Raw genomic sequence first — 11,140 nt, 5'->3', positions numbered from 1 at the left:
CACACAGAGAGAAACAGATTTCTAGTTTGATCTTTTCCCAGGGCTAAAGGGTTGTGATATTATTTTTTTCTAGTCCAGCCTATCACTGACAAATGAAAAGACAAACTTTTCCCTCTAGGACTCGTCTTTCCTATATTCCTTTAGTGTAATATGAGGTGAGAGTGGATAGGCCATGGAGGGGCAGACAAACAAGCAATTATTAAGTCAAGGAGCTTTCTATCCATATCCTAAACATAGTATTTTTAGTGAACAGGCTGCGGAGGTCTTGCTTTTCAAGTTAAAATGAGTAAATTGCAGGGAAACTGAAGTCATTAATAAATACAACCTCTGTTTCATGTAGGATGTCCAAGTCTAAATCAAATGCAACTGTGGAAAGGCCAGATGTTATTCCCACTGCTACATTTCAGGATTTTCCTGGAAGTGATCTCACCCTCATGGCAATGCCATTGTCCAACTGTGTATGCTATTTATATCTAGAACCCCAGATTTCAGGTTTAAAATGCACTGAACTACAAACATCTTGTGAGGAATTCAAGCAGAATACTCAGGCTGTGATGTGTTAACTTTGAGGGCTGTCAAGAAGGGAAGAACTTGTGTAACTTGTAAGCATATTGTTATAGAGCTCTAGTGCATAGTTCTGAGAAACACATCCACATTAACCAATGTGGGAAATCAAAGACTTCAGTGTCTCCTCTGCTAAGAAAAAAAATTAACTGCAAGTAATTATCTCCTATAGATTAAAAAGTACATAGTCCCAAAGCAGAAAGGGACACTTGGTCACAGTCATAAACAGAATGCCAATCCTTAAAAGAAAAAAAGATAAATAAATAAATAAAATGAAAAAAATAAGCTGTTTTTGAAGAACTCTATATTTCTTTAGGTTTTAAGTATTCACCCCACAAGATCATTATTTGTTTAAGGAAGTGAAAAACAATATAATTATCAACACATTTATAGTTACATACATTTTAAATAATTCATTCACATTCTAAATGTAATGGTGCCTATTTGAATATATATACATTTATATGTGTATATGTATATATGAAGAAAACTAAGATTGATAAAAACAACAGCTAACAGTTCATGAAGTGCTTCTTATGGGCCTGCGCCAAGTGGCTTACAAGATTTATCATACTGAATACTCATTTCAGGAAGAAAGTTCTATTATTATTCCATTTCAAGAAGAGGAGAGCGAGGTACAGGGAGGGTACATCACTTGCGCAAACCCACGTGGCTCTTTGGAGGTGGAGCTGGGGCGTGAGTCCAGATCTGCTGTCCCACAGCCCATGCTTGAAATACTACATTGCACAGCCAGGATGAAATGAACCATAATGCATTCCGAAAGCTTAGCCCAGTGCTTGGCTCATAACAAGCAACCAATACACAAAGGATGTTTACTCAAAAACAGACTAAAATAAGCTGCAATTCACATACCATCCATATCGTGGATGTCATTACAGAGGGCTCTGAAGAGCTTCCACAGAGGACAGCTAAGGTAATGAAAAGTAATGGAAACCATCTGGTTGAGGGTCTCTTTTTGGTTCTACCTCTATCTCACAGTTATCCCTAGGTTTCAGCCATGCCTCAGTTATTGAGGAGCTGAGTGGCTTTGGACCAATCACCTCTCCTTTCTAGACTTTAGTTTCTTCTGTAAAACAAGAGGATTTAGCTAGAATGATCCTGTGCTTTCCTTCTGCTCTGAACTTCTATAACATAAATCATCACAATCTTCAATGTGAAAATTGGCCCAGGAACACATTGAGATGGATACCTGCTTTAAATGTAGGAAGAGATTAATTGCTCTACTAGAAAGGAAAAGAGTCCACTGTAGGGATCAGCATTTTCTACAAAGGTAGAATTCGGTCTCAGTGGCAACAGCTGTGGCAGCAAAACTGTAAGCTTCCAGTGTGGGCATGACTCAAAACCAGAAGGCCAGGACAGACCTTTAGAAGAGCTGATGGAATAAAATTATTCCAATGACTTTCACAATCCTGGGCCATTTCAGATCCAAATGCGTCAGTCAGGATTAGAAATGCAAACTGTCTGCTCTAGAGTACAGAGGCAGGGGCTGTGAAGTTTGTGCAACAGTACCCAAAGGAGGAAGACCACATGTTGTGATGCAAACTTGATGGTTGCAGGGATTCCAACAGTTCACCCTGTTTAAGCTAAAAAGTCCTCCTCCCCATCTCATGGTTGGGGAAAGTGAGGGAGAAAGAGGAGGTTCCTTCCCCAAGGCAGAGTTGACCTCTTGCCAGTCATTTTGGTCCATGAAAAGAATAACTTACCTTCTGTAAAATACACTAATTGTTCTTCTTTATCATAACCCATAACCTACCTCTTAATATTTATTTGTTGCAAGATGCTTCTCATCATATTAAAAGAAACTGCAGGGAAGCAGACTTGGTTCAATGGATACAGCATCCGCCTACCACATGGGAGGTCCAAGGTTCAAACCAAGGGCCTCCTGACCCGTGCGGTGAAGCTGGCCCATGCGCGGTGCTGATGCGCGCAAGGAGTGCTGTGCCATACAGGGGTGTTCCCTATGTAGGGGAGCCCATGCACAAGGAGTGCGCCCCGTAAGGAGAGCTGCCCTGCACGGAAAAGGCACAGCCTGCCCAGGAGTGGGGCCACACACATGGAGAGCTGACACAACAAAAAGAGACACAGATTCCCAGTGCCACCAACAAGAATACAAGTGGACATAGAAGAACACACAGTGAATGGACACAGAGAGCAGACAATTGGGGGAGGGGGGATGGAGGGAGAGAAATTTTTTAAAAAATTGCAAACTTACTCCATCCTTAATCCAAGGAAATAAAGAACATCTGGAGAAATTTGTAATTCTTTTGATTCTGTCATACTTTTAATAACTGTGCAAATGGCCGGGATCCCCCTCCTAGGAATATGTGATTGGAAGCAAATGATTCATAGGGATCAATAATCATGGAAATAAGAATTATTTGACAGCTATTTCAAACTTCTTATGAGTGACTGGGACACTCTCAAATTCTCAAATATCAAAAGTCTTACAAAATCTACTAAATGACTTAAAATAAGTGTTTAGTAGTAATGCCATTTATTTACTGGATAATCAACCAATACTTTTCGCTGTTAGGCATATTTCATGTGTTCAAACAGTATTTAACTGTGTTAGGGAAATAAAAGCAGTGTATGACCCATTTTTTATCTGTAGGAAGATTGCATATCTTCACAACAAAATTAGATATCTACAAAAGGCATAATATAAGATTATAATTCTGAAATAATTTAAGTGGCCCAGATCAAGGTTCTAAGGGAAGTTAGAGAAGGGGCATTGACAAATATAGGAAGTGTTAGGACTTTGTGGAACTGGTAGGACTTGAGCAGAGCCATAAGGATGGGAAGGACATTTAAGTAGAAGGAATGGAAGAAGAGAAAGAGTTCAGGGTAGGCAAACTCATGAGCAAGCAAGACGGTGGTTGATGCATGAAGGTACTGGAAACAAAGAGAATAATCAGGGTAGTCGTAACACTGCTCACCCCAGCAAGACTTTTGCTTCTCACACTGTTCCCTTGCTCCCTGTGCCTTCTCCCTTCTTGCTTCGCATGGTCAGCCTTTGCAATCAAGCTGTTGCCTTTGTGTGCTAGCCACCTTGTGTACTCCTGCTGCCACTTCCTTTGCATCTACTCCTGTGTAGCCAGATACTGCTGGAGAGAGTCACAGAGTCTGGCTTCCTGGGACCAGCTGTTTGGCAATCCCTTTTTTAATTTCCCATTCATTAGCAGCAGTGGCCAGCAAAAATCATGTCCAACTCCAAACTCATAGACATTTCCTCACCACCCACACGTTTTCTACTTATCTCTAAAGAGTGAGGCGATTCAACATGAGCTCTGGGTCTACTTACTGGGTCCCTGCTTCAATTCATCCAGTGTTCCAGACCACTACCTCACCATCACACATGACCTCCTCAGGTAAGCCTCTTTAATTAGGTCCTATCACTCTCATATTTTTAGTCTTTCCTAGAAGAGAGCACTATCTTTGACTTTGGGCATTCTGTGTTTGAGGTGGAAGTGAGACATACAAGGAAAAAGCTCTAACATAGATATTCAGACCAAGAGCTCTGGTGACAGAAGAGTTGGGGTACTAGAAGTCAGCTCAGAGTGACCATCCTTGGAGAGAGGAGAATGGATGTGGACGAGAGCGTCCCAGGAGTCAAGGTCCAACAGCCATTACTCAGTCTTCAGCCATGTCTCAACTTCAGTTTTGGCACATTCAAAACAGAATAAGCAGGAAGTAGATGTGGCTCAGCCAGTTGGACACACGCCTCCTAAAAGAAGATAAGCAGATACCACCCCTGCCTCAACAAGCAGATGCGACAATCCAGTAGACACTGTAGCCCATGGGGAGTGGATGTGGCTCAGGCTATTGGGCACTTGTCTCTCATGTGGGAGGTCACGGGTTTGGTTCCTGGTGCCTCCTGGAGGAGGCGAGCAAACAATGAACAAACAGCTGAAAGAACCATCTGAGGGAGGGGAGGAGGGAAAAAAAAAAAATCTTTAAATAAAGCCCGAAAACCCCAACCCTGCCACACAAGCAAAGAAAGGGAACAAATGAGATAAATGCAAAACCAAAAAAGCCTTTTGTTTTCATTAAAAGACAAACATCAGGGAAGTGGATGTGGCTCAGGTGATTTGGCTTCCACTTACCATATGGGAGGACCCAGGTTAGATCCCTAGGGCTTCCTGGTAAAAAAAAAAAAGTGTGCCTGTGTGGTAAGCCAGGAACTCACCCATGCAAGTGAGTCACGCAGCAAGGTGATGACACAACAAAAGAGAGACGAAGGGGAGAGACAAGGTAAAGCACAGCGGAAACCAGGAACTGAGGTGGTGCAAGTGACAGGGAACCTCTCTCCACATCAGAGGTTCCCAGGATTGAATCCTGGTGAATCCTAGAGGAGAAAAATGAGAAGAGAAGACAAAAAAAGAGAAATAGATACAGAATATCACACAGCGAATGGACGCAGACAGCAAAAAACAGCAGGGCAGGGAGGGAAGGGGATGGGTGGAGGAGGGTGGGGAGACAGGAAAAAAAGGTCACACATCAAGGAACAAAGCCCCCTGAATTGTTAAATGGAAAACTATTTGCAATCCTATTTTTGGCAAAGCGAAGTTTTCACATTTTTCTTTTACATCATGGTTTGGGGAAGAAAGAGACAAGCTGTGATTTATCATAATAAAAAGATGTTTAAAACTACTTGGTATTGATCACTAAAGCACTATCATTAAATAGGTGATTTTTGTTTCAATAACCATGGACTAGAAATCCCTCTTCCAACTAATCTGCTCTTGTTATATGTTGAAACAGCTGTTTGCTATTAAAAATATGGGGGCCTCTGTCTAACCTAAATGCATATTCCCTTGTGGGAGTCTCTCTGCTTACCATAGAGACCCACTCTCTGCTATTCTCTGACAGCCCAGCTGTTTCTGCATGGCTTGGCACTGGTAAAATACAAAGAGATGTGCAGAGTATTGACAAAATGCAAAACATGTTAACAAAATCTGGGAATTAGGGATGTTTCCCTGGCTCAATCATTTTCATTGTCTTTTTTCTAATTCATCAAAAGTTTTAAATCAAACAGATCATAATGAATGTTTTCAATGAGATTGTAATTACGTATAGAAAGCTTCCGTAAATTAAAGCAACAAAATGAAATTTCCTGAAATCCCATGAAGGCTGTGATGCATGCTGCAGGTTACCACAGAATGCTGAACCCTGCTTCAGTTATAATTCAACCCTTGAAGTCAAAGGGCATAGTTCCACTCTTGTTCCTGAAGCAAAAGAGCTAGGATTAATGTACTCTTTCGTTGGTTGCAAAAAGGGAACAAAATCTCCAGCAGAAAGAAATTGTCTGATTTTGGAATCACAGAGGATACCGCCATGACTGTTAGCTCTTCCCTTGAAGCTTAGCCTGCTGCCTGGCCAAGGGTTAGCTTTGGAAGGGTGATCCACTCTGAAAGTCACATTCTCTCTCTCTCATGTCCAACAGGGCCAACCAAATTCCTTTTCTTGACATTTTCTATTTAGCAATAACAAAAAAGAATCGTTTTGTATCTTTGTTGACATACCTCTTCACAGAAGTTTTTTTAAAAACTTTGAAATTAGAAAAAACAACACAAATTTATTTATTCCTAGTACAAATCTATTTGAATGTTCACTAATTACTGCCATATCCTCTCTCATAGCATCCAACAAAAATATTTCTGGAGCAGTTCCAATCTCCCCAGAATCAAATCAAGTTCAACAATTCCATCTTTATTGTTGAAAACAAGCCCACGGTGGGATGAGGCTTGATTTCCATGTCCTCGGAAATGTTTCACAGACAAGTCAGCTATAGGTGGAATGAGGACAACCAACACTTTTTTAACCTCCTGGACCTGCACTTATGCTCACTCTCGCCTCCAGGACCGACTCCTCCCAGTTTGTTTCTTTCCTGGCTGCCGGCCTCCCTCCTCACCTTCACATTCTCACAGCGCTTAGGTCAGCACCTTGCACGCACTGTACACTGAGCATGTGAGGGGCTGGGTTGTTGAACAGTGAAGCAGTTCTGAAACTGACTTTGAAAGTCATTCATGTTGGCAATCTCTGTTCATTTTTAGGAGGTGTCAGTAGCTGGAGAGGCAGTACAATCCTGAACAGGAAAGCATCATTTCTTCCATTGCCACAGCTCAGTCACACTCAGATGAAGACATTCAGGTAGCCTGAGTCAATCACAATAATGGTGCCAAGAATGTGTGTTGTAACCTCTGGCAACACTCTCACCATGTCTGTGTGTGGTGTGATCTCAAGGTTCAAACTCAGTGGGCCAAACACATCTGTTTACCATGGTTTGGGATAATCTAAATCTGTGTTTCCCTAGGGGTCTGTGGGCTGTTTGCTTTCTGCCGGTCAAAGTACTAGCAGATGGTGAAACTGGGTGAGGAAATATACCTGCTGTGGTTCTGTGTTTGCTAGGTGTATAAGTCAGCCAAAGGGGTGCTGATGCAAAATGCCAGAAATGGTTGGTTTTTATAAAGGGTATTTGTTTGGGGTAGGAGCTTACAGATACCAGGCCATAAGCATAAGTTACTTCCCTCACCAAAGTCATTTTCACGTGTTGGAGCAAGATGGCTGCCAATATCAGTGAGGGTTCAGGTTTCCTGGGTTCCTTCCTTCCAGGGTCTTGCTTCTCTCTGGTTCAAGGTTCCTCTCTTCCCAGGGCTTGCTTCTTCCTGGGCTCAGCGTTCCTCTCTTCCTAGGGCTGGCTTCTCTTTCCTCTGTGAGCTTACTTCCCGGGGCTCCAGCTTAAGTCTTCAGCATCAAACTCCAATGTCAAAAACTCTCAACTCTGTCCTTTACCATGCCTTTTATCTGTGAGTCCCCACCCACCAAGGGGTGGGAACTCAATACTCTAATGACATGGCCCGATCAAAGCCCTAATCATATTTTAATCATGCCCAGGTACAGACGAGATTACAAACATAATCCAATATCTATTTTTGGAATTCATAACCATATTAAACTGCTAAACTAGGGTAGGGTTGTCTATTGACTGAGGCTTGGTACATTCTGGAATCTTAAGCTAGAGCAACCTGTTCCCACATCAAATTCTCAGTAAGGATTTTAAAACTAAGAGTCTTGCTTGAAAAATGAGTGGTTTTAAATAAAGAGTAAGAGTAGAGTCTTCCCTGATTGCATATTTATACCCAATGAGATAAAGAAAGACTTTATTGAGAAAAAGATCATGTCTAATTTAAATCTCACAGGATGGAGTGATCTTAATTTATTTCATGTTGACCAGCAGTTGAGAAAGATTTTGTGAAGAGCAAGCCCCTGAGGACATGTCTGGGAATTGTTCCATAAGGAATGTCTGCCTTGGGCAGGGGCAGGAAAGTAACAGTATGTGTACGACCTATTTGCCCCCATGACTTAGATAACACTCCTTCAAGGGAGCCAGGAAACCTCCTTCTGGCAATACTCCTCTAAACATTAAGTTCTACATTAGACACTGTACAAGGTTGTATTGTATGTCCACATTTTATAAATAGAGAAAAATTTTCACCTTAAATACCTTACACATTAATTTAAAGCAAACCAAACACTCAATCAATTGTGAAGATCACAATTTGTCCCCACCACTATTCCATCAATGAAAACAGAAATGGCTTGTTGGAAAATGCTTCTTTAGCTTCCTTTCTTCTAGGATAAGTCAACCATTATATATATTAGAAAATTTAAAAAGCGGTTCCCATAATAAAATTATTTTGTATTAAAATTCCCACCCCATAACTTATTTCACCTCTCAAAGTTGTGGTGACTCTCTCTCATACTTGTAAACTATTTCCATTCTCTCTGTCAACCCAGAGGATTTGTGTGTGTGTGTGTGTGTGTGTATGTGAGAGAGAGAGAGAGAGAGAGAGAGAGAGAGAGAGAGAGAGAGAGAGAGAGGGAGAAAGAGCAGGGAAGTTGAGGTAGATAGAATGAATGATTTATTTTATTTTTAAAAAAAGATTTATTTATTTATTTCTCTCCCCTTCCCCCGCCTACCCCGGTTGTCTATTTTCTGTGTCTATTTGCTGCGTCTTCTTTGTCTGCTTCTGTTGTTGTCAGCAGCATGGGAATCTGTGTTTCTTTTTGTTGTATCATCTTATTGTGTCAGTTCTCCGTGTGTGTGGCACCATTCCTGGGCAGACTGCACTTTCTTTCGCGCTGGGTGGCTCTCCTTACAGGATGCACTCCTTGCGCGTGGGGCTCCCCTACGCGGGGGACACCCCTGCGTGGCAGGGCACTCCTTGCGCGCATCAGCACTGCGCATGGGCCAGCTCCACACGGGTCAAGGAGGCCTGTGGTTTGAACCGCGGACCTCCCATGTGGTAGATGGACGCCCTAACCACTGGGCCAAGTCCACTGCCCTCTATTCTCTCTTGCCCATAATCACCACACAGTTAAGTAAAACCAAAAGAATTTCATGTAAATTCTATCCAATGGGAGCACACAGTCATATCAAACACAAACTCATGCTGAGGTTCTGTTAAAATTCTTGATCTTTTCTTGCATTTAACTTTTAGCGCTATGCTCAGCAGAATATAGTACCCACATAATAAAACACTGATAATTTCCTGACAATAGAGACAAATTAAAAATAAACACACACACCCGAAATGTTAGCGGGGGATTTATGTTTATACTTTTTTTTTTTTTTGCATTTTTGGGTAATTTTTACAGTAAGAATATATTATTTATATAATGAGAACAACCAATAGAACTACATCTTAAAAATCAACAGAGAAATGACCAACCAAAAGGCACAATTAGTCTTAAGAAGAAAGACAAACACTTTCTTTGGCTAATGGCTTATCAAAGAAACACAATAGGAAAGACAATTGACAAGAAAAGATGTCTGCCTTCCTGGAATAGGAGTGCAACTATGTTTAACATTTATTTACAACAGAATTTCAGAACAGGGGCTTTAGAATCCTTTTAAGTCACACATTCTGGTTTAAACCATGATATATGGGCCCCTCCACAATTTGCCCTATAAATAAGGTCACCTTATAATAAGATCTTCCCCATGTTTCAGTTTCCTATTCTAGGCTGAAACTTACATCCATTTCCACTTTAGAGTGGATAAGAAGGCAGAAGAGGGAAACGTGGCTCAACCAATTGGGCTCCCGTCTACCATATAGGAGGTCCAGGGTTTGATGTCCAGGGCCTCCTGGTGAGGCAAGCTGGCCCATGTGGAGTGCCGGCCTATGCGGGAATGCAGCCCTGCGCAGGAGTGCCAGCTGACACAGACAGCTGGTGCAGCAAGATGACACAACAAGAGATACAGAGGAGAGAAAATAAGATGTAGCAGAACAGGGAGCAGAGGTGGCACAAGAGAGTAATCACCTCTCTCTTACTCTGAAAGGTCCGAGGATCAGTTCCTGGAGCCACCTAATGAGAATACAAGCAGACACAGAAGAACACATATTGAGTGGACAGAGAGAACAGACAATGGGGGAAATGGTGTGGGGGTGGGGGTGGGGGTAGAAATAAATAAATATAAATCTTAAAATAAAAGGCAGAAGAGAGTGAATTTTGAGTGTTTACTGTGCTTAGAGTATGTTAGGTATTTCAGAAATACAATTTTATTTCATTCTCATAGGAACCCTGTGTGGGTTGATAGCATCATTTCCATTTTATAGCCAACTGATCGTCAGAACTTTAAATCCATGAGAAATGAGAGGAGTAAATGTCTGTGTGTGAGTAATGAGCCACTCATTGCATTAGTGTAACAAAAATTATAAGAACATCAGTTCTAGAGTCTGAAATATTTGGGTTTGAATCTTGGCTTTGGCATATCCAGCATATCCAGTGTGACACTGAATATGTCACTTAAGTTTTCTAAGCCTCAACCTTCCTCAACTTTAAAATTCAGAACGATATTATTTACCTCTTTGATTTTTGTGAGGATTAAATTATATATGCATTTACTATACTTAGAATTTTATATGCTATATAATAAGCTTATTTCATGCAACAAATATTTTTTGATTGTGAAACATATTCATACAATGTAAATAACCTATATGTACAGTTTAAAGAATAATAATAAAATGAACTCCTATGTATTCAGCAAACAGTTTAACAGAGTATTACCAATAATACTTTTGAGGCCCATACCTCTCCCCATCATATTTGCTTTCTCTTTTCTAGAGATAACACATACATACACTGTATAAGCTACTCTCTTGCTTTTCATTATATTAATAATTTTTAAAATATATGATTGTATTTTTAAACAACAGTAATTTAGTTTGTCTGCACATACTATAAAGTTCACCCATTCAAAGTGTGCATTTGAATTTTTAATAAACATATACTGCATATTATTTGGTGGTTAATTTTATACGCAACATATATTTGAGATTCTTCCAAGCTTATGCAGTTAATTGTATTTTATTCATTTTTCATTGCTGTAGAGTATACCATTAAAAAAATACCATAATTTACGTATCCATTCTATTTTTAATAGCCAATATTATGACATGAACATTATTAAATGCACTTGTGTGAGAATTTTTATATGTCCATTCTACTATTGGTGATCAATATTATATGATCATCAGTGAATGTACAC

This window comes from Dasypus novemcinctus, chromosome 2 (genome assembly GCF_030445035.2).
Source record: "Dasypus novemcinctus isolate mDasNov1 chromosome 2, mDasNov1.1.hap2, whole genome shotgun sequence".
NCBI lineage: Eukaryota > Metazoa > Chordata > Mammalia > Cingulata > Dasypodidae > Dasypus > Dasypus novemcinctus.
Note: the sequence above shows the minus strand (reverse complement) of the source record.